We start from the raw sequence: 22,968 nt of genomic DNA, 5'->3' as shown, positions 1-22,968 counted from the left end.
ATTCTAATTTCGCAAAAAAGGTTTCATTTGACTTATAATTATTTTCTTCGTTGTACGTATACCTCGCGTTGTGGTAGTTACCGTTGTTGTTGTTGTTGTTGCCATAACCTCTTCCGCGACCTCTTTGACCATAGCCTCTCTCGTTGTAACCTCTACCTCTTGATTGTGTGAAGTTACCTCTGCTCGTGTTATAACCTCTTGGCTGATACGTCTCTTCGTATTGTCGTCGTTGGTGTTGATGTTGTTGTTGCTGTTGATGTTGTTGTTGCTGGTAGTGACCACCTCCTGGCCACCTACCCCTCTGATTGAAGCCGCCACGACCTCGACAATCTCTTGCATAATGTCCTCTCTTGTGACATCTATTACACTCCACGTCACGAACTTCAGTTTTGAAAACACTTGATTTTATATGATTGTTTGACATTTTACTTTTAGTTTCATACATCACAATTTTATTTTTCAAAAATTCACAATTTTGTTCCGTATCTTTAACACTATCGATAATATCACCGAGATAGCTGAGTGAATCAGGCAGTGTTTTTATGAGATAGTCCAATTTTTCTCTCTCTTTTACTGTAGCACCAGCGTTTTTCAATTCGTTTATTAGTTTTTCAAATTCAAAGAAAAATGCACTCGAATTTTCAAAGTCTTTTAAGCGTAATCGATCAAGTCTATTTCTAACACAAATTTGTAAACTCGTTGACGGTTTCAAGTAAATTTGGTCGAATTTGTGCATAATTTTATACGCGGTATTCTCGTCGCCGACAAACTCGAGTTGCTTATTCGAAATACTTGAATATATATAGTTCATTGCTTTTATGTTAGCTTCTTTCCACGTCGTTTCATCATCTTTGTTCGATTTTTCGCGTATCGCATTGTCTTTGCACTTCTTCCACTCTAGGAATAAAAGTATCCTCTTTTTCCATTTATCGTAATCTTGACCGTCAAAAACGGGTACCGACATTTCGTCCGACTTTGTCATTTTACTCAGCTTCGCTATATGTGCTACTTTTATCAAAATTTAATATCAATCTTTATCCGCGCGCATCTCGTTCAATTTTTATTTATTTTGAAAAATTCTTTTTACACAACAATCTTTAAGGTTTATTTTATTCGTAATCGTTTATATTTTTCATTTTTATTTAAGCACACAGTTTCTTTTTTCACTTCAACTTTTTTTTTTTTTTTTTTTTTTTTTTATACACCACGTGTTTCCATTGTCTCAAAAGTTCGTTTTTTTCGTTTAAATTATCATTTTATTTTACTCGGTTCTTCACAGTTTTCATTTTTTTCATTGTTCTTTACCTGATTCACTATTCACCTTTTCATACTTTTGCAGTTTTTCTTACACCACGTGTATACCTTAACCTCTCACTTTTTCACAACCACGGACCTCTGCTACCATGTTAAATATTGAGGTTGGATCATTGAAATAAATATATTCGTGAGGTTTATTATATATAACGATAACAATAATTAAATTATTTATTGATAACTGTGAAAGATTCTTAAGATACATGAGGATTACAATATGTATGTATAAGCCATAGCGAGATGCGCTCTCTCTCTATCTACATGGCTGACTGACTGTATTACGCTATACATGCGCGCACACACACACACTCACATACTATACACACCTAGCGGCGCGCGCATCCTCACTCATGGATATATCTTGTTACATTTGTATGTGTGCAGTATGGCAATTACGTATAATTCAACAGTGACCTAATAGAGAGTTATCGGTAATTTGAGCTATTTTCAAACTTGAGCGAATGCTAGAGTCTACGTCTCGATCAATGTTATTTTCGGTGTTACAGTTGTTGTTGTTGTTGTGCGGTGAAAGTCACGCGAGTTTGTCGAGGTCGCCTTCAGAATCGATGTTGATAATCAAGGATCCATCCGCCTTGCGTACACAGATTTTTCCAGAGCGCGTCCACTCATACTTGTGACCTGAGTTTCGGGGCAATGCTTTTGCGCGACGTAGTAATTTGTAAGTGGCAGGAGGTAAAAACTCGTTCACGAAAATATTTCCAGGACAATTCATATCGAAAACATCCCTCACAGGGGCAATTTTTGTCTCTCGTTTCTTGAGCAAAATATGATCACGAAGACTTGAGAGTTACGATCAATGATTTAGTCAACGGTGGATTAATGTTTGTCGCTCCTTGAGGATCATCGACCACATTATTTACATTTTTCGTTAGGTTACAAATATCGAATACATCACTGATTGACTCAGCGATGCCCAACGCTTCAAAGATTTTTGAAACAATCATCTTCGGCGGATCACTGGCCGCCACAGGAACTCCGGTCAAAGTGATCTCAGCTGAGGCTTGGGAAGATTCTAACTGACCCAAACGACTCATGATTGCATTCGATTGCATTTCAAGTGAACGATATTCGGATTCGAGATGTGCGGTAGCTGAGCGATTGTCATCAGAATGTGCTTCAAGAGCTGTAATTTTATTTGCCATGATTTCTTGTAATGACTTTAGTTCAGAAATATTAGCACAGATATCAGCGATATTATTTTCAATGCCAGCTAACGAGTTTTGAATCAGTCGAGACAGAAGCAACTCACTCCCTTCTATTTGTTTAATAATTTATCAAAATTATTGACAATTTATACTAAACTATATTTTATTTTGAATTGCTTCTACTCGACGCGGCCTGGGACAAGTGCTGTCGAGACTCAGACAATTTTATTATATTCTGTTGGGCGCCCATTAAGTGGATTTAGCAAAAACTGGAGGGTCGAAATAGAATTTTGAATTAGATAGGCCGAAACAGGATTTAGAAAAAATTTTTAACCGAGGAGGCACTTAGGGTGGCGGATCCTTAGGCTCCCGGCGCTAGTACGGGCCCGTTAAATGGGTGTTGTCCGCCTTGCGGGGCCGGACCTGGTATCTTTCCAGGAAATCAAGCGCCCAACCGGCGCGGCACCGAGGACATTCCGCCTTGGTGAAGCCGGGCTGTTTGCACCCGTAGCAAAACTTCCGCCTCGGCTTCGTGCATTGTCGGGCGAGGTGCCGGACCTCATCACAATTGCAACACGCCTGGGGGTCGCGTACCGCCGGGACTAGCGCTGGTGCCGGTGTAGGTGGTGTACGTGGTGGCGCTGCTACGGCCTTGGGCTTATCCGTACGGACCTTCGGCGTAAAGCCGAAGTCCGGCGACTCAGATCGCGGTATTGGTGGTCTGGCCGTGTCCCTCTTGACGGCCTCGGACTCGGCGAAGGTAACCGTTAGCCTCGGTTTGCGGCTAGCCGGTAGTAGCGGGGTCTCGTCTGATGAACCTTCTTGCTTGTCGCTCACTTCGGGAGAGGAGGCTAGGGAAGAGGATGAGGAGTGAAGGGGGACGGTAGTATTGAAAGGGTCGGTAGAACAGGTGGAGTCGGGAGAGGCGGTAAAAACGGTAGAAAGATGAGGTTCGGTAGAGGAAGCGGGAATGGGAGAGAAGATGGACAGAGGTAAAACAAGCGGGATGGTGACGGTCGTTTCGGTAGCGATATCGGGATCGCGACAGCGGCAGCAGCACGGCGAGCAGGCAACCGTCTCATCCGGTAGTGCGGTTTGGATGGCCTGGTCCACGCCCTCTGGCATCTCCCGCACGGTTCCCCGGGCCGCTTGGGCCGATTGAAATGTTCGGTAGTCCTCCTCGGCCTCGATGTAGGCCAGCTGGATCTCGCGAGCGAGGTCGGGGTACCACATCGGCATGAATCTGATGAATTCGGCGAGCCGTTCCAGTCGGCGCCAGCCGCGCAGGACATAGGCAGGCGGAGGAACCTCGTCTCCCATGATCTAGTAGGTTAAGTTACGAAGGCTAAGTTCTAGGTCTTTAAGTCTTTTACATGCACTTTTCCCACTACATTATTCCCATCTACCTGTTGTAGTTCAACCACCACCGGAGAGAGAAAACGGGAGATTCGGTAGGGTCCGCTAAATTTTGGTGCCAGTTTGGCAGCAACATGTTGAGTAGCAGACGACAGCGTGTGCTGTCGTTTTAACACAAGGTCGTTCACAGTGAAAGCTTGATCTCGCCGTCGGAGATCATAGTATCACGCTTGCTTAGCGAAGGCGTCGTCAAGGTTTTTCCGTGACCCAGTCCCTAAGTAGTTGGATATGTGTCATTCGCACTGCCCATAATTTCGGAGGTGTGGATTCTATCTCGATTTTATCGGTAGCTGATCGTCGGTAGGAATTAATCGGTTCGGGTACGTGGCCCAGATTTAGGAAAGCGGGACTTGTAGTGAGTGAGGTATGGTGCGCGGTGTTCTACGCGAATCGGAAGTCTGAGAGGTGTCGGTCCCATTCTTGGTGATCGTCGTTCAAAAAGGTAACTATCATGGTCTTTAGAACGCGGTTAACCCTTTCGACCGGGTTGGCTTGTGGATGATACGGCAGTGTCGTGGTATGTTTTATGCCATGGGCCTCCGTAAGTTCCTTGATCGTACGGTTATTAAATTCGGTCCCATTATCTGTGAGTAATATTTGGGGAGTTCCCCACCTCGATAGTATTAAGTCTTTGAAAGTTTCGCTAATCTTTTGTCCGGTAGCTTTCCTAAGGGGAGCGCATTCAATCCATTTGGTGAAGAGATCTTGCATTACCAGTACGTACGCAGATCGTACGATTTACTCGGGGGAAATGGTCCCATTATGTCGGCTGCTACGATGATCCAAGGTTGTTCTACGACGCGCCTTCCCATTAAACCCGCGGGGGCAGCTTCGGTCACTTTACATTTTTGACAAGTATCGCACTTTCTCACGTATTCGGTAGCGGTATGGTACATTCCGGGTCAATAATAACGGGTAGCTAAACGGCGGTAGGTTTTCTCTATTCCCGGATGACCGGACTGAGGGTCATCGTGAGCTTCTTGTAAAACGGTTTCGCGTTGCTCTTCGGGTATGACTAATTTCCAAGCGTTTAAGTCTTGTACTAACGTGCCGGTTAAAGGGTCCGTGCGTCGAACGTATAGGTGATCGGTTTCTATTTTCCAATCCGGGAACTTTCCGGGAGTGTTTTCGACGTCGCGTTTCCGGCGGTCGTACCAGGTTAGTTGATCTGGTACGATAGTGGCGGTAGCTTCATCGGCGGTAGAAAATGAATTTAAAGCGACATCAGGTTCCGGGATTCGGGAGAGTGCGTCCGGCACGTGATTCAAGGCGCCCTTGCGGTATACGGTAGTGAAATCATAGCCAAGTAATTCAAGTGACCATCTAGCTAATCAACCGGTAGGATTCTTTCGCTTGTGAAGCCATTGGAGGCTGCTATGCTCGGTCACGACCGTGAAATGGTACCCTCTGATGTAGGGGCGGAATTTTCCGATTGCCCAGATAACGGCGAGGCATTCTAGCTCGGTAGCGGAGTACTTCCTTTCGGCATCCGATAGGGTTCTGCTCGCGTATGCGATGACGTGTTCTCCGTCTTGGTCGGTTTGAGTTAGGACAGCGCCTAGTCCGCAATTACTAGCATCAGTTTGTACGACGAAAGGATTATTAAAATCGGGGCACGATAGCGTCGGAGCGGTAGTTAATCGATTTTTAATTTCTTCGAAAGCGAGAGATTGCGATTCAGCCCACGTCCATAATTGGGTTTTTCGCGAGAGCCGCGTCAGTGGTTCGGTTATCGAGGCGAGATTTGGGATAAACCTTCGGTACCAAGAAGCCATTCCTAAAAATCGACGTAGTTGTTTCACTGTATGTGGAACCGGATAATTTACAACGGGAGCTATCTTGTCTGGATCTATTTGTAATCCATATTCGTTAACTAGAAAGCCGAGATATTTAACTTCAGAGCAACAAAATTCGCATTTATCCGGGTTGACCGTGAGGTTCGCGTGTCGGATAGTTCGTAAAACGCGTCGTAACCACTCGAGGTGTTCGTCAAATGTTTTTGTGGCGATGATAATATCGTCCAAATAGGCGAAAGCGTATGGGTCCATGTCTGGTCCGATTAAGCGATCTAATAACCGTTGAAACGTAGCCGGTGCTCCGGTTAATCCGTACGGCATTCGCGTAAAATGAAAAAGTCCTTTACCGGGAACAACGGAAGCGGTTACTTCGAGACTCGCTTGAGTTAAAGGAATTTGGAAATATGCCTGACTTAGGTCGATAGTTGAAATATATCGGGCGAATCGGAGTTTGTCCAGAATGCTGTCCATTCGCGGTAGCGGATACGCGTCCTTTTTGGATGCCTGATTTACTTGCCGGAAGTCAATACAAAAACTGTAGGAGCCATTTGGTTTTTTAACCATTATAATCGGACTTGCCCATTCGCTGTGTGAGGGTTCGATAATTCCGTTAGCGAGCATTTTATCAACCTCCTCATCGATAGCTTCTTGTATTTTCGACGATACTCGATACGTTCGTTGCCTAATCGCGGGGTGGTCATCTACGTCTGTGTGGTGGGTGGCCAAATTAGTCGTACCTATTTTGTCGGACGCTGGGGCTAGCTCTGTTTTTAGTAAATTCCGTAATTTGACGGTTTGCTCGTCGTTCAGAGCTACGATTCCGTTACATTGTGTATCGGGTAAAAATCGGGAGTGCGTTTGAAATTTATAAGTTGCGAGAGCATTATATTTGAATGACCAGTTAGGTTCTGTAAAATCTACTATTATATCAAATACGTGAATGAAATGTAGACCAATTACACAATCAAAGCTAAGGGAAGGTATAACGCGAACACGAATATCGCGGGTAGTCCCTTCCAATTCTATCGGCACGATTACCTCACCCGTGACGTCAGCCTTTCGGCCGGCGGCCGTTACGACTGCTCCGCTATGAGATTTTTGAATTAGGAAACCTCTCGATTCGATCAATACCGAAGTTTTTAAATTGACAAAGGTTCGTGATGAACCGCAGTCAAATAAAGCCGTTACCCGTAAGTCGCATATTTTGAGAATCGAAAATAACAGTGGTTTTTCCGTGAAGCGGGTAGACTGGACTGCAGAAGTCAGTTTGTTCAATAGGTGGACCGGTAGTAGTATTAATAATTTCGGTAGTATTAATAATTTCGGTAGTATTATCAATTTCGATAGGATTATTGGTTTCGGTAGTATTATTAATTTCGGTAGTATTATTAATTTCGGTAGTATTATTAATTTCGGTAGTATTATTAATTTCGGTAATATTATTAATTTCGGTAGATAAAGAACAAGGTCTGACAATTTGTTCGAGCGAGGTTTTGGGCTCTATTGTGAGTCTGGGTTCCGAGGTTGCCCTTGCGCGCGGTTCCCCTGATAGTTTTCCGCACACCGGGTACATGTAGCTTGGGTGTATCCTGTCAATCTGCACGAGAAGCAGAATCTTGTGCACGGCGCGGTGCACTGTCGCTGATGATGTCCGGGTTGCTGGCAATTGTAACACGCAAATCTGGGACGTGCGTGTGCAGTTATTTGTTCGGTAGTCGGTAGAAATGGATTGGAGTCGGTGGACGAAGCGGTAGAAGTTATAGGCGAGTTAACGTTATTCGGGTTTTCATTCTGACGGTATTGATTCCGGTTGCTAGTATTATTCCTAGGTGGTCGTTGGTTATAACGCGTGTCAGGTCTAGGATCCGGGGGTTTTCTATTGGCGTTCGAGTTTGATCGGTTTCCTTGAAAAGACGTTTGATACGCAGCCTTAACGTTATCCTTTGGTTCATCCTCTAGATTTAGGTTGGCTGACGCGAATCGCGATTGACGGGAGTTAGCGCGTGTTCCGCGATATGCTAGATCCGGTAGCAGTGAGTGTTCGGGAGTCGGTGGTGCTTGGTATTTATTACTTGCCGCAAAACTCATCTCCAATTCTCGGGCGGTATTTTCTAAATCATCAAGATCTTCCAGATCTCTCCGTGTTATTAACACTTGAAAACGCGGTAGCGGGTTTCGATAGGCATAATCCATCTCCTCGTCGTGGGAGAATCTGGGATTTAATCGATTAAAATACGCACGCATATATGTCAGGTAATCGGCGACTGGCTCATTTTCGCCCTGCGTACGGTTGCGGATCTCTTCACGCAATGCAAACTGTAAATTCGGATCACCGATTCTATAACGCCAAGCGCGTTCGAAATCGGAGAAACTGTGCCATTGAGGTCGTTTGCTTCGGAACCAGTATAAAGCTACTCCAGAAAGAAAAAACGGGAGACTGTTAAGGATGTCATTATCGCGTAAATTCAACAAGGTTCTACCCTCCTCTATTCGCGTTAAGAAAGCTTCCGAATCTTCATTACGCGTTCCTGCAAATTTTAGATTCCATTTTCGCATAACCTCGTATGCGGCGAGCGTATTTGGGGTGTTGTTATTGAAACGCGGCGGTTGAGCTGTCGGGAATCAGTCGAAAGGTTGCCGCGGCGTGTTATGATGGAACGGGGGAGCTTCGCGACGCGGTGTAAAGCTAGGCGGTATCTAGGAGGTGTTCTCGCGCAGTGTCTATATTTTGCGTTCGGTGTTCCAGAGAACCTCTGACATCGATAGCCGGAGCGCTGTTTTGGTTTGACGATAAATCATGCGTATTACCGGGCGAAGTATTATTTAACGAAATATTATTTTCTGTGCTTATTCCGATTTCACGCGTCGATTGTGGGCTTTGTCTTTCGTCCGTCGGTATTTGTGAAGACGATGTGCCGGCTTCGGCATCAAGCGTCGTTTTGTCGGGAGTAGCGGGATCAGTCATTTCTCCGCGAGAAATTCGGTAGAATTGTATTAAACGGTCGCGTAAATTCGGTAAAGTTCCTTCTGATGATAATGCACGCTGTCTTAGCTCGTAACGTAATTCTGCTGCAGTTAATAAATATATCCACGCGACTTTTACAGACGGCAACGAAGGCATGTATTATTGTTTACGATTTACAATACTGCTTGTAATGAACACGGATGGGCGAGCGACATACACACGGCTGATCCTGAGTGTCAATACGCGGTCACGAGCAAGAAATACTGTCTCACTCGTGAGTTGTCAACAACTATAGCGGGCGATAGAAAAAAAATTGTTTTGGGCCGCGCGCTGCTCTCCGCGGACAATACGTCGGCTAGAAGTGATACTCGCGAGGGATTATAACGTCGTCGGAATAATATCTGTAATCCGGGATGTTCAGTCCGCTAAATATTTAAATATTTTGGGTCGATTGGTCACTCAATATCAACTGGTTTCAAGATCTTGAATCTTTGTGTTAGTAACTGACTGAATAAAAACGGGAAGAGGTTTCTTTCGTTGATAATAATTTCTCTCTTTCTCTTTCTCTTTCTCTCTCTCTCTCTCTCTCTCTCTCTTATTCTCTCTCAAGTCTTTGATTGAATTATTAACTGGAATTGTTCTGTAGCTGGCTTTTTGTTGCCCCACGTTGGACGCCAATTTGTAACGCTAAATTCTGTTACCCTCGGATGAGGACTTACCGTTGACACTTTGGCGCGATTCTCTACCTATTCACAATATCAAACTATAACAAATCAATTATGTTGGGCGCCAGACGCGTTATCGTCGATTTTCAAACAATAATACAAATCAATAAAAATAACACAAAACCGTACAAAAATAAATAGAGAACCCGTTGTATGGCTGGCTAGACTCAGGTACGTTCGCGTACATCCCGGTAGAGTGACGGTATTCAAGGCAGCTAACAGTAATTCCAGAATTAAAGAAAATAACAAAATAAAGAATAAACTCCAGTCAAAAGGAAAATGAACAGGTCAATCGATCATGTATTGTCGAGAAGTTTACATGGTTGAGACAGGCAAATGAAATGGTATGGACAGCGGTAGTTAGTAAAATAAACAATCGTTGTTCACAATAATTTCGGTAGAATAGCAGTAAACGGTAGCTATAAAACGAGAGACGGTAGTTAACAGAGAAAAATGAACGTAGGTCGGGGGATGCGATATAATGCAAGTATTTACTTAAAATTACACGTCACTGGGCGACATGATCTTACCCAAGTTGCGAATGACGCTACGAAAATTATTATTCTGTCAATTAGAAACGAGAGAACTTTACTGCGATCGGTAGAAAACAACGTAACGATAGTCCGGTAGATAATACGACGAATTTACCATAAATTATAACCAGTACGAGAGATAGACATTCATTAACAATTTACAAAGTCGGCAGACGATCGACTAGATAGCCTTCGGTAGAATTATTCATAAACGGTAGATTCGATAATTTATAATTATTACGGACTTGAGGAATTAAATAACGAAATTCCTGAACATAACTTTTGAGAGAATACAAAATACAAAACTATGAGAAAGTGAGAATTTCGGAGAGTTTACAAAATAAAGAAATACACTAAATACACCGCAGTACAAAAGAATAATTCGCAGAACTTAATTTAACAAAGTACAGAGAAATAAATAACAGGCAAAAATAACATAAAATTGCCAATAGCAATAAAGAAAAGATGCGGTAATAGCTAGGGGCTGATTCTACGCTCGGTTGTACTCCAAGGAACTCGATATATGATACAATAGGCACAAAAATAAATAAAAATATGATAAGCAATAACAGAAATAAAATATAAAGCACACTACTATTACAAAAGAGTATGAAATGAAATATAAAGCCAATAGGGCTCAAAATATGATAGAGAGTACAGAAGCAGGCTAATAGTAATTCACAAATAATCAGAAAAATTATAAATACAAGAGAAATAATTATTCGGCAGTTACGAGGTCACTCAGATACGAAAATAATAAATTACTGAAATCATGCAGTCACACGGCGACTTACTGCAACTTTAAGCCGTGGACCATGATTCACACAAAGTCGATAAATACCATAAGGAAGAATAGAAATTATGAGCAACTTCGTAACGATACAATTCAAAGGCAGAAGCCTTACCTTGGTTGTTGACTTCAGGCACACAAACTGACTCTAATTTAAATCAAACTTAGAATAATAAAACGAAAGTAGAAAGGAAGGAAAGGACTTGAATTTACAGGAAGAAGTTAACGATAGTGCAATGATAGAGAGTATGGAAAAACGGTAAATACAAGAACGGTAGAATGAGAGAAAGAAGGATCGGTAGCTTGAATCGAGAGAATAATCGGGAGGATGCGGAAAACAAACCTGTCGCTCAGGAGGTCAAGCGTAGAATAGGAGGTCGTAGTTCGGCTCGCCGATCTCGCGGTTGTCGTGGGGTGATTCTTTTTCTTTGATTGGTTGGTTGACCCCCACCGCAAATAGGCCATCCCCCTATGGCGAATATTGGTTACTGCGTGATCATACGTTTTCCAAAATTACCGCTAGATGTGGCGTAATGTGCTGCTCGCGATTTCGTCGTTGACACCAACTCGTACGATTTTGTAGCTGCTTCGGTTACGGTCCAGGCTGCCTATCATCGGGGACTTCTTTGACAGAGGCATACACAGGGTGCCCCTCGGCCAAAGTTACCGGGTGGAGAGTAACGCCTCATTGTTCACCTCCACCGGCTTTTTGCACTGACAGTAGCTAGCTGCCTGTATCTGAGGTCGTGCAGTCAGACGGTTGGCCAAACCGTCGACCACGACCCACACAATTAGTCCTTGCCGATAGGAAGGCAGCGTCGATCCTCGGAACGATGGCTTTATCAACCTGAACGTAGTGATTTGGGGTCGGTCCGGCACCAGGCCGGTAAGTCGGAGGATGGCAGGCTACGGTCTGCCCTTCACGCCATCCTTACAGCATCCGATAGAGCGGGCGGCTGGTTCCTCTTCGAGAAACGGTGCCCTCGGCCGCCGGGAGGATTTTTATCTCCCTGTTCACCGGCAGTCGAGGCGATACGGAAGGTTCGGGTGGATGCTACCCCAGGTGTATATAAAGGTGCACCAAGGTAGCCAGTATTGGGATCCAACATAGGGAGACATGACATCTGGTGGTCGAAAGCGGAAACAGAAAAAGGAGGAATAGTAGTTAGTCAGTTCACGTGTTTTTATGTGGATTTTTATCGATTGCAAAACATTGCAATTGCAATAATGCACCCCGCAAAATATTCGTCACGTGCACCACCAGGGAAAAAAAATTTTCACTGTGTCGTACAAGGGTGTGAAAGTTCATAAAAAAAAAACATAGACTTAAGTTTTCACGCCTTTCCAAAAATTGGTGAGCGCTCTGTCTATGTCAAAAATCATTTCGACACTGTTAAAACGATTGACCGTTTTAAAGCATGGACAAAGGCTCTAACAATTAAGACAGTGACGGGTCAAATGAGAGTGTGTGCATTACACTTTACATAGGAGGATTATTTATTGCCTGGTAAGTAAGAAATCTTAGCATAACATAACCTAGAAATTATGAAACTTCAGTGACTGACTTTTTCATGACGCAATTAATTCTTACAGATGTTGCAGCAAAAAAGCGTTTTTTAAAGAAAAACGCTATCCCTTCTATTAATTTGCCATCTAGCAGCGGTCTCATGCAATCTGCGAAAAAAAAAAATTGATCGTCAACGATTTGAGAGACGTTTAAGACGAAATAACGTCGAGAGGCCCGATGCAATTGCACTTCAAGAAGAGACTATTCGACTCGAGAAGTGCGAATCCAGTTTTCACGAAGAGATGGGAGAAGAATTGAAGGTGACAAAGAGTAATGTCTCAGCGCAGCGGTTACCGGCGCTATCCTTTGATGATTCGCTACATCGGTCGCTTGGATACTTAATTGACAATGATATTTCAATTAATGATGTCTTAACGCATTGTAACAAGTCAATTACTCCTGAGTTGACTAAAGATATCGGAGTTCAAGTAAAAACGAGCGATATCATGCCTAATTTTTTGGATTTGTTCCCCAATGACAGTGCTTTGAGCACTGCCACAGGAATAGAATCATATGCGATATTAGACTGTATTGTTAATCTTGTCGGCATAACGTTACAAAAACATCCAGATCAATATAATTCAAGAATGAGTTTAAGAAACAAAGTGGTCATGACGTATGTAAAGTTGAAACAAAATATAACATACAGCTTTTTGGCCGGCTTGTTTCAATATTACACAGCACAGCACTGTCAAAGAGTCTTCCTAGAAATGATCCAATTGTTGAGTGAGAGCTTAAAAGTAGCAATAGAGTGGCCTTCAAAAGACGAAATATCGCGAAATTTGCCACAATGTTTTGAGGGATTTAAAAATACTCGAGCAGTTATCGACTGTACTGAAATTTTTATTCAAAGACCGTCAAAGCTCTGCTGTCAAGTGATTTGTTATTCTCATTACAAAAAGTCTGAGACATTTAAAGTTATGACTGCAGTTACACCCGCAGGAAATATTTCGTACATCTCAAACCCTTATCGCGGCAGAGTCTCTGAACACCGATATTTTTGAGCAATGCGATTTAAAGACTTGTTGGAGCCGGGGGATGGCGTTATGGTTGATCGTGGTTTTTTAATTGATAAAATGTGTTCCGAACGTGGTTGGAAGCTGATTAGACTACCGTTTTTAAAGAAAAAAAAACAATTTTCCAAATCTGAATCTTTACTGACATGCAATACTGCGAAAGCTAGAGTTCATGTTGAAAGATCGAATCAGAGAATAAAAACTTTTAGTATTTTAGGAGATACAATGCCTGTCAGTCTCCTCCCATTCGCTAGAGAAATATTTACAACCATATGTGCCACAATCAATCTCAGTTCTCCTATCTTGGCAAATGATAAATTCATGAAAGATCAATGAAAACACTCATTCAATTACTTGTCAACATATTGATATTGTAAACGTACAAAATGAAATTTTAAATAAAATAAATATTTTGTAAACAGGGAAAAAATCATGTGTGAACAATAAAAGTATTTCAAAACGTGGAAAAATTTATTTTCTTTCTTTGGCTTACAAATAATTTGGTAGTCGGATCACATACAATTAAATTCTTGTATCACAGGAAGCTAACTTTCAGTCATTGCATTATAATTAGACTAATCGCCTAATAGAAGTTACCTACCACTGAAGTTGTTGTTCGTATCAATATTCTCATTATTGATATCGATATCAGCTCACTTCGCACAAATTTTGTGCACCATAATATTATAATAGACTTTTTTCAGCGTTGTCAACATTTTCAACGTAAATATTTTATCAAAATTGACGGTCAAACTGATAAAACTCTTATCTTAATCTGCATGAATAATAAACAGACATTTTTCAATATTCAGCACAGCCATTCCCAATTGTATGATGAATAAGAATTCTCGACCTCGTATGTGATATATTGTAGTATTGGTGATCGGTCAATTAAGAAAACGTAATTTTAGTTAACGTTTCGACCCGGATATGGGCCCTCCTCAGAACGATTTATTAAAAAACTGTCAAAAAAACAAACAAAAGGAAAATAGGACTTAATCAAATAAAATTGGTACTAATAGTAATCGGACACAAATATTGCAGATGTAACATTCTCAGAGACAATAAACATTGTTGATAGTAAGACCTTATGAATAATTGTGATAAGGATGTTTTTTGGTGTTATTTACCTTTTAAGTTAAGTAAGTGTAATAAGATGTAGTCGATTTCACCATTACAATTGGCGGAAACAATGTTCTTTTTAGTGACGGTAGACGATGTCATCTTCCAGTAGTTTTTTTAGTAGGAGTTAAAGGTTGGTAGTCATTTATTTAAAAAAATTAAAGAACGATGTTTTTTCACAGTCAATATGTCATAGTGTTAAAAGGTTATTAAAGAAGGTCAATTAGCCATGAAATTAATTCACAGGTGTCAATTAAGTGGAGGTAAGCTCTTTATAATTAAATTCTACATGTCTAACGAAATATTGTTGGTTGAACCAATTGGGACAACCGGTGAATAACGACTGATGGGGGAAAACACAATAATCCAGAGTGAAGGTGAACATATTATAAACATTATACAGAAAAAACAATAAATATTTGGTACGAAAGGTTATGTAGAAAGAACTGTAAATGGAGACTAAATAATAATTTTTTTAAAAAAATAAAAAAATTAGTTTAGGTTAAACAATATTTATTGTGTGGGCAGAGATTAGAGGTTTGTAAATATTGCTTAAATGTTCAACGTCTTGTCTGAGATTTACCGTATTGGTATGACCTACAATGTTGCACATTTCTAATAGCAATCTTCTGTAATAATTTTGTTCTTCACAAAGGATGTTTGTGTTGTCAAAATTGAAAGTGTGTTGTTTATTAAACGATCAAACGAACTTACCTGTACGTGAAGTTCGATCGTTATTATACGATAGTCCCGCCCGAACTGATTACATGTATACAATTTGTAGTGCCATCTCTTCTAGCTATTCTAACCACGTCTTTTAGAGTTTAAAGATTTAAATTGACCGCGTATGGTGCCTCCAGTGGAGGTGGCGGCGCCACACGGTCACTTTCGTCATATCGTTGAAAGCAAAAAAGAAAATTTTTGATTCTTCCATGGGAGAAGGATATTCTTTAAATATCCTAGGGTGCATTGGAACTCGGGTGGGACTGTAATCAGTTCGGGCGAGACTATCGTATAATAACGATCGAACTTCACGTACAGGTAAGTTCGTTTGATCGTTTAATTATACTTCCAGTCTCGCCCTCCTGATTACATGTATACAATTTGTAGATGTTTAGAGACAAAAATTTTTTTTTTTTTTTTTTTGTTTATTAAGTTTTCAAGAAAAACCAAGAGACAGGAAACACTTATTCATACATATAGTTGTTGACTTATCTTTAGTGCGATTAAGCAGAACCACCTCAGCAAAATTATTATTATTTTGACTGTTTATTGGTCTATTATAAAATTTTGCAAAGACTTGTGATTTCTCTGACCAACCAGCTGTCTTTCTTATCAGATCTAGGCTTACTCCTGCCTCTGCTGCTTTTGAAGTCGATGCATGTCGAGTGCTATGGGCAGTAAATTTTTCGTCTACTCCACACTCGCTGAGAAACTTTTTGATCCATCGACTAAGCGTTTGCGATGAAACCGCTTTGTGTGGTTTGCGAAAAGAAATCAACAAACGTTTTTCATTTACTCGTAACTCCTCTGTCTTTTTTATATACTCCAGTAAAGTATTTGCAACACAAAGCTCTGGCTTATCAGTGAATAAAGGTAAAACTAACAGGGGTTGTGAAGCTCCAGGCCGTGATGTCTTGATAATATCCGGGATCTTAATTTGCACGTTGTTTTTATAGCGAGAAATATTTTCGATTGCAATGAATGACAGGGTTTGAACTCTATGTGCAGTTCCCAGAGCCAATAAAATAACTAGTTTCTCTGTTAGTTGGCGTAACGACAGTTTATTTAATGGGAATAAGTTTGCAGCTCTTGTTAATACTGGCTCAGTATCCCATGTTGAGTCATATTTGGGCTTGATAGGTCTCAATTTGAAAATTCCTTTGAAGAACCGAGCAATATTAGGATCAGTAGTAATGTCCACTGCTGATATTAGAGATATAGCCGATCTTGTAGTGTTGAGGGTCCCGTAAGCTGCGCCATCCTTGAATTTCTGTGATAAAAAATCTAGTACTGAACTTGCGTCAACGACAAATGGGTCCCGTTCTTTTGCTATTGAAAACATCCACCAGTCCTTTAACGCACTATTGTATTGTTTAATAGTAGACTCTGCTAGAGACGCTGTCAGAATTTCTAATGATGATTCTGGTAGATTTTTTCTTGAGAACGCTTCCCTGATAATCTGACGGCCGCCAGGGTAAGTGTCGCCGCCATGGGATGGGACCGTTGTTCGCTAAGCGGAGAAATTAGAAGATTATTATTAGGTTTAAATATTAACATATCAGAAGTCATAAGGTTTTCAAGCAGTGGGAACCACGGTTGTGTTGACCACAGTGGTATTACAATGACACCAGATGCTCCATCATTAATAATTTTTTGTAATACTCGCGCTATTAAAGCGAAAGGTGGAAATGCGTAAAATTTATATTTTTTCCAATTAATTGTAAAAGCATCTATCACCATAGCATCCGGATCACGTTCCCAAGCGCAATATTTTCTACATTTAGAATTATTTCGTGAAGCAAATAGATCAATTGCCGGTTCACCAAACCGTTTTATGATGCGTTTGAACGCATAGTCCGCTAAACTCCATTCAGTATCTATATTTTTTACGCGAGATTGATTATCTGCTTCTTAATTTTCTCTTGATGGAATGTAAGAAGCATAAAGCCAGATCCTCCGTTCTTCACACCAGTCCCAAATTTCTTTGGCCAGTAGATGTAAGTGCAGGAATTGCGAACCACCCATTTTATTTATATAAGCCTTTGCTGTTGAATTATCAACTCTGATTAAAATCTCGCAATCACTCAACTCTGTTGCAAAGCACTTTAATGCCAAAAAAGCTGCTCGTAGTTCAAGATCATTAATATGTAAGCTTTTTTCCTCTGATTTCCAGAAACCTCGAGCATGCTTTCCGTCACAATACGCTCCCCAGCCTGTAAGTGAAGCGTCTGAGAAAATTTCTCTTTTATAATCCGCTATCCTTATTTTACGTGAAGCTATGGGGATTTTTTCCCCCCACCATCTGAGATCTTTAGAAATATATTTTGGTAACAACATGGTTTTTCGTAATTATTATAATTTGCTGTTAGAGCTTCTGTTTTGGCTTTTTCAAGTAGCTTACAATGTAGCATACCATATTCAACAGCTGGGCAAGCAGCTATGAGTGTCCCAATTATTTGGGCTAAAAATCTTATTTTGCATGTCTGCTTCTTCATTAAAATATTCACTTGATATAAAATGGATTCTCTTTTCTGGTCAGTCAACTGTAGACTGAACTTCTCTGAATCAATAATCAGCCCCAAATATTTGCATCGTCTGCTTGGCTTAAAATTACTTTTTTCTTCGTTTACAATAAAACCGAGAGAAATTAGAAGTTCTTTCGTCGCTCTTAAGTTTGCCAAGCAAGATTTGATATCTAGCCCCATACAGAGAAAATCATCAAGGTATACAACGGATAAAAATCCTTCCTCTCGAAGGATATTGATAACAGGTTTTAATACCTTCGTAAATACGAACGGGGCTGAGCAAAGACCGAATGGAACACATGTGAACTCGTAGATTTCCCCTTGGAAAACAAATTTAAGATATTTTCTATCTGACTTATTCACTTGCATTAAGAAATAGGCATCTTTAAGATCAATAGTACCCATAAAAACTCCTGGTGCGAGTAATCTACAAACTGTTCTCATGTCTTCCATTTTAAAATGATCCACCTCGATGAACTCGTTTAGATCTTTCAAATTAATTATAAATCTGTTAGATCCATCTGGCTTTGGGACCAAGAAGAACGAGGATATAAACTGGTCTTCCGTCGGTGAAACTTTCTCTACTGCTCCTAATTTTAATAATCTCTGAATTTCTACTTTTATAGCGGAAATTTCAAGATCTGTCCAATTGCGCTCGAGTGGTGGTTTCGGTTGGTATGGTTTTGACTTAAAGGGTATTTTATACCCCTTAATAGCTTGCAGTATGAAAGGATCTGATGTAATTGTACGCCACTTGCTTAAAAATGCGCTTAGCCTTCCTGCAATATTTACCTGAGATTCGTTGATTAATATCGGCTCCGATTCTTGCTGTTCTGACCCCGGTGGTGACTCTGTGGACCTTTCGATTGGCTGGAATATTTCTGATTGCAACTCGGCTTGGATGGTTTTGGTTTTGTGCCCGCCTGAGCTTGGTATCGTGGAACAGACGGGCTCTTCACATTTAAATGGCTCGTTGGAGCTCCAGGTTTCTTAGAAGACTGTTGGGATTTTATATCTGTCCCTATTTTATCAATAACCTTAGATTCCTTAATCTTTTCCCCCAACTTGTCTCCAAATAACAGCTCACCAGTCTCAGTCTTCCCCAATAGTGCAGCCGTTTGTTTGTTTAGACTAGGCAGAATACAAGCTTTTCTGGCTATAGTCTGTCCTCGGTACAACTCAATTAAAATTTGTGAAGATTCCCATAAATTTTCTAACATCTTTTTTATGTCAATTTCTTCTCGTTTCTTTGTGAGTAAGGGATCGATGACCAAACTTAATGCTGATAATGCAGAGCCAGCTAAGTTTTGGGTGTTTGAGAAGTATTTATCTCTCTTAAGAGACCCATCATTTAGTGATGCAGCAATTTCAGGGTTTAACTTCGGGGCCTCTAAAGAACATTCACCTTTTCTGGGGTATTTTTTGAGTAGAAGCTCTTTAGTTTCTTTAGTTTGTCCCGTTTTGAGCCACATTTTCCAGCGATTAGAAATATGACTTGATAGTTTTAAGCCTTCTGGCTCAGACGCTGGAGTTTCTCCGATGATTTTTAGGATCTCTGGGTCCAGGTCTAAAGTTTCTGTAACCCCACTGGCTGATTGTGTTTCTTGTGATGTTTCCCCAGTTTCATTTTCATTTGATAAATCTATAACTGGAGTTTCTCTCTCCTCCGGATTTTTCGGTGTGGCGTTCACAGTGCTCCCTGGAGTCTCTGTAAAAGAGAGAGAGAGAATAGTTTATTTTGGTTATGTCTTACCTCTCGTGTAAGTTCAACCATAATATTTTCAGCTTTGTCTTATCTCACGTGTAAGCTCAGCTGTTTTTAATTTCCGTACTTATGTTATGTCTCGCATAACCTTGACGGATATGTATGTATATATATATATATTTTACAATAATTGCCTAAATAATACTTGCTTCGATTTTTTGACAGGTTTAAGGGAGCTGCTTGGACATTTGTTTGTTCCGGCTCACCTAACTTTCCATTCTGAGCACCGTCATTGTCATTCTCCTTGTCGTTGTTTATCCTCTGTTCGCGTTTTTCCAGCTTCTTTTCCATTTCACGCAGTCGCTTTTTTAATTTTTCATAATCTTTGTCTCGATCAGAAGATTTCCTCTTATGTCCACCCATTTTTAAGTAATAAAAACTTGAATTGTCCGTTAAATAAATTAAAATGTTTTGATTAAAAAACTCTTACGTGTTTACTTGTTAGCACGAAAAAATGTTATGACGAAAGTGACCGTGTGGCGCCGCCACCTCCACTGGAGGCACCATACGCGGTCAATTTAAATCTTTAAACTCTAAAAGACGTGGTTAGAGTAGCTAGAAGAGATGGCACTACAAATTGTATACATGTAATCAGGAGGGCGAGACTGGAAGTATAATCAATCCTATGTTTCGTTAGAGCTGTGTGCCGTTCATCTGTCTCATGTATATTACGTTGGTGTTCCCTAATTCTGGTGTTGAGATGTCGACCCGTTTGACCTATGTAGACTTGATTACAGTCCTTACACGGTATTTTATACACTACATTTGAACGTTTGCCTATGGGGATCTTATCCTTACCGGTATCAAAAAACAAGTTTTAGGTCTTTTGAATTTTTACCAACAAACTTTACGTTATATTTATCGAATAAACGATTGAGTGACTCGAATAGGCCGGCTACATATGGAATGGGGATATATGTAGTAGCAGGTCTATTGTTATCTTCGACAGGAGCAGAGTCAATATTATGGTCAAGTATGTTGTTGATGTAGGAGCGTCTCTTATTAATTTGTTTTTGTAATAGTCCATGAGGGTAATCATTAGATCTTAGTACATTGTACATGAGCGCCAAGTTTTTTTCCTGGAACTCTGTACTAGCAAGTTTTATAGCTCTATCAACAAGGCTAATGATGGTGCCTATTTTGTAGGACAAAGGATGGTGAGAGTTGAAATTCAAGTATCTTTTTGACCATGTTTTTTTGTGAAACCAATCTGTCTTTATATTATTATTGCTGTGTATCAACAAAACGTCTAAGAAACTGATGGTATTGTTCTCTTCTGTTTCAATAGTGAATTGTATTCTAGGATGATACCCGTTAAAAATATTAAGAATGTGATGTATTTTTTCATTTGGAACGGCAGTGAGAATATCATCCACATATCGAAAGTAGAACGGCAAATTAAAACCTAGATCGTTTATGCAAGAGGTTTCAAGGTCTTCCATGACGAGGTCTGACAAGATTGGGGAAAGGGGAGATCCCATAGGTAAACCAAATTGTTGTGCATAGGTCTCGTTATTAAATTTAAAAATTGCGGAGTCAAAACAAATTATTAAGGCTTTTTCTAGTTCAATTCTAGGGATTGGGATCTTATTTTCTAGAGTAGCCCAACGGTTGTTTATTGCACGTAGTGCGAGAACTGTAGGAACATTTGTAAACAAAGAAATTACATCTAAAGATATTAAAGTGTAATTGTCCGGGATAATCAATGTCTTAATTTTATCGACTAATAAAAAACTATCTTTTACTCTCGAGATGGGAGGTTTAATATTAGCGGTGAGCCATGAATTGATAGTTTTGGCTAAGGTATATGTCGGGCTATTAACAAAAGAGACAATTAATCTTAAAGGGACATCCTCTTTGTGAATTTTTGGAAGCCCATATGCGCGTGGAGGGACACTATTGTACGTGGAAATGTTTCGATGTAGATTTTTTGTTATAAGTTTAGAGGTAAACCAATTATAGCTGAGCTTATTCACCCTGTTTTGTAGGGAATTACACAGATCATATCTAGAAACTCTATACGTAGTGGTGTCAGAAAGCTGTTGTCTCATTTTTTCATTATACATGTCTTTGTACATAGCAACGGACGTATTACCTTTGTCGGCTTTTAAAAACATTATTTCCGGGTTATTTTTTTCAAAATTCATGGTCTCACGGATTTTTTGATCGGTGACATAATTATTTAAGTTATTTTTGGGGTACTTAGGGAAACAAAGTACACGGTTGGTAAAATCGGATCTGGCTTGGTCAGAGGATCAAGCTTGGTCTGGCTGGTTGAACCAAGCCAGATCCGATTTTACCAACCGTGTACTTTGTTTCCCTAAGTACCCCAAAAACAACTTAAATAATTATGTCACCGATCAAAAAATCCGTGAGACCATGAATTTTAAAAAAAATAACCCGGAAATAATGTTTTTAAAAGCCGACAAAGGTAATACGTCCGTTGCTATGTACAAAGACATGTATAATGAAAAAATGAGACAACAGCTTTCTGACACCACTACGTATAGAGTTTCTAGATATGATCTGTGTAATTCCCTACAAAACAGGGTGAATAAGCTCAGCTATAATTGGTTTACTTCTAAACTTATAACAAAAAATCTACATCGAAACATTTCCACGTACAATAGTGTCCCTCCACGCGCATATGGGCTTCCAAAAATTCACAAAGAGGATGTCCCTTTAAGATTAATTGTCTCTTTTGTTAATAGCCCGACATATACCTTAGCCAAAACTATCAATTCATGGCTCACCGCTAATATTAAACCTCCCATCTCGAGAGTAAAAGATAGTTTTTTATTAGTCGATAAAATTAAGACATTGATTATCCCGGACAATTACACTTTAATATCTTTAGATGTAATTTCTTTGTTTACAAATGTTCCTACAGTTCTCGCACTACGTGCAATAAACAACCGTTGGGCTACTCTAGAAAATAAGATCCCAATCCTTAGGATTGAACTAGAAAAAGCCTTAAAAATTTGTTTTGACTCCGCAATTTTTAAATTTAATAACGAGACCTATGCACAACAATTTGGTTTACCTATGGGATCTCCCCTTTCCCCAATCTTGTCAGACCTCGTCATGGAAGACCTTGAAACCTCTTGCATAAACGATCTAGGTTTTAATTTGCCGTTCTACTTTCGATATGTGGATGATATTCTCACTGCCGTTCCAAATGAAAAAATACAGTCCGACCTCCAAATAAGAAACCCGGCAATAAGAAACTTTCCCCAGTTCCTCACTCGAGCGCTTCCCCCACTCCGACTTGAACTCCGAGCTCGAGGTTTTTGTGCGCGAAACCTCTGGTTAAGAAACCAGCCCGAAAAGGAATATTTTGGCGAAATCGAGTGAACGCTGTGGTGTCAATTGATGTGTGGATGCGTACGTGAGTATTTGTGTGTGCGTTTGTGAATGTAACACAAAATTTAAAAGTTTATTTGAATCTTTTTGTATTTATTTGACAGACATATGTGGACGTTGACAAGATTTCATGGAACATAAAAACAGAGAGTAACAAAGAGAGTAAAAGAAAGTTCCGAATC

This window comes from Neodiprion fabricii, chromosome 3 (genome assembly GCF_021155785.1).
Source record: "Neodiprion fabricii isolate iyNeoFabr1 chromosome 3, iyNeoFabr1.1, whole genome shotgun sequence".
In the NCBI taxonomy this organism is placed as follows: Eukaryota; Metazoa; Arthropoda; class Insecta; order Hymenoptera; family Diprionidae; genus Neodiprion; species Neodiprion fabricii.
The sequence above is the reverse complement of the archived record's forward strand: the minus strand, read 5'-3'. Positions refer to the sequence as shown.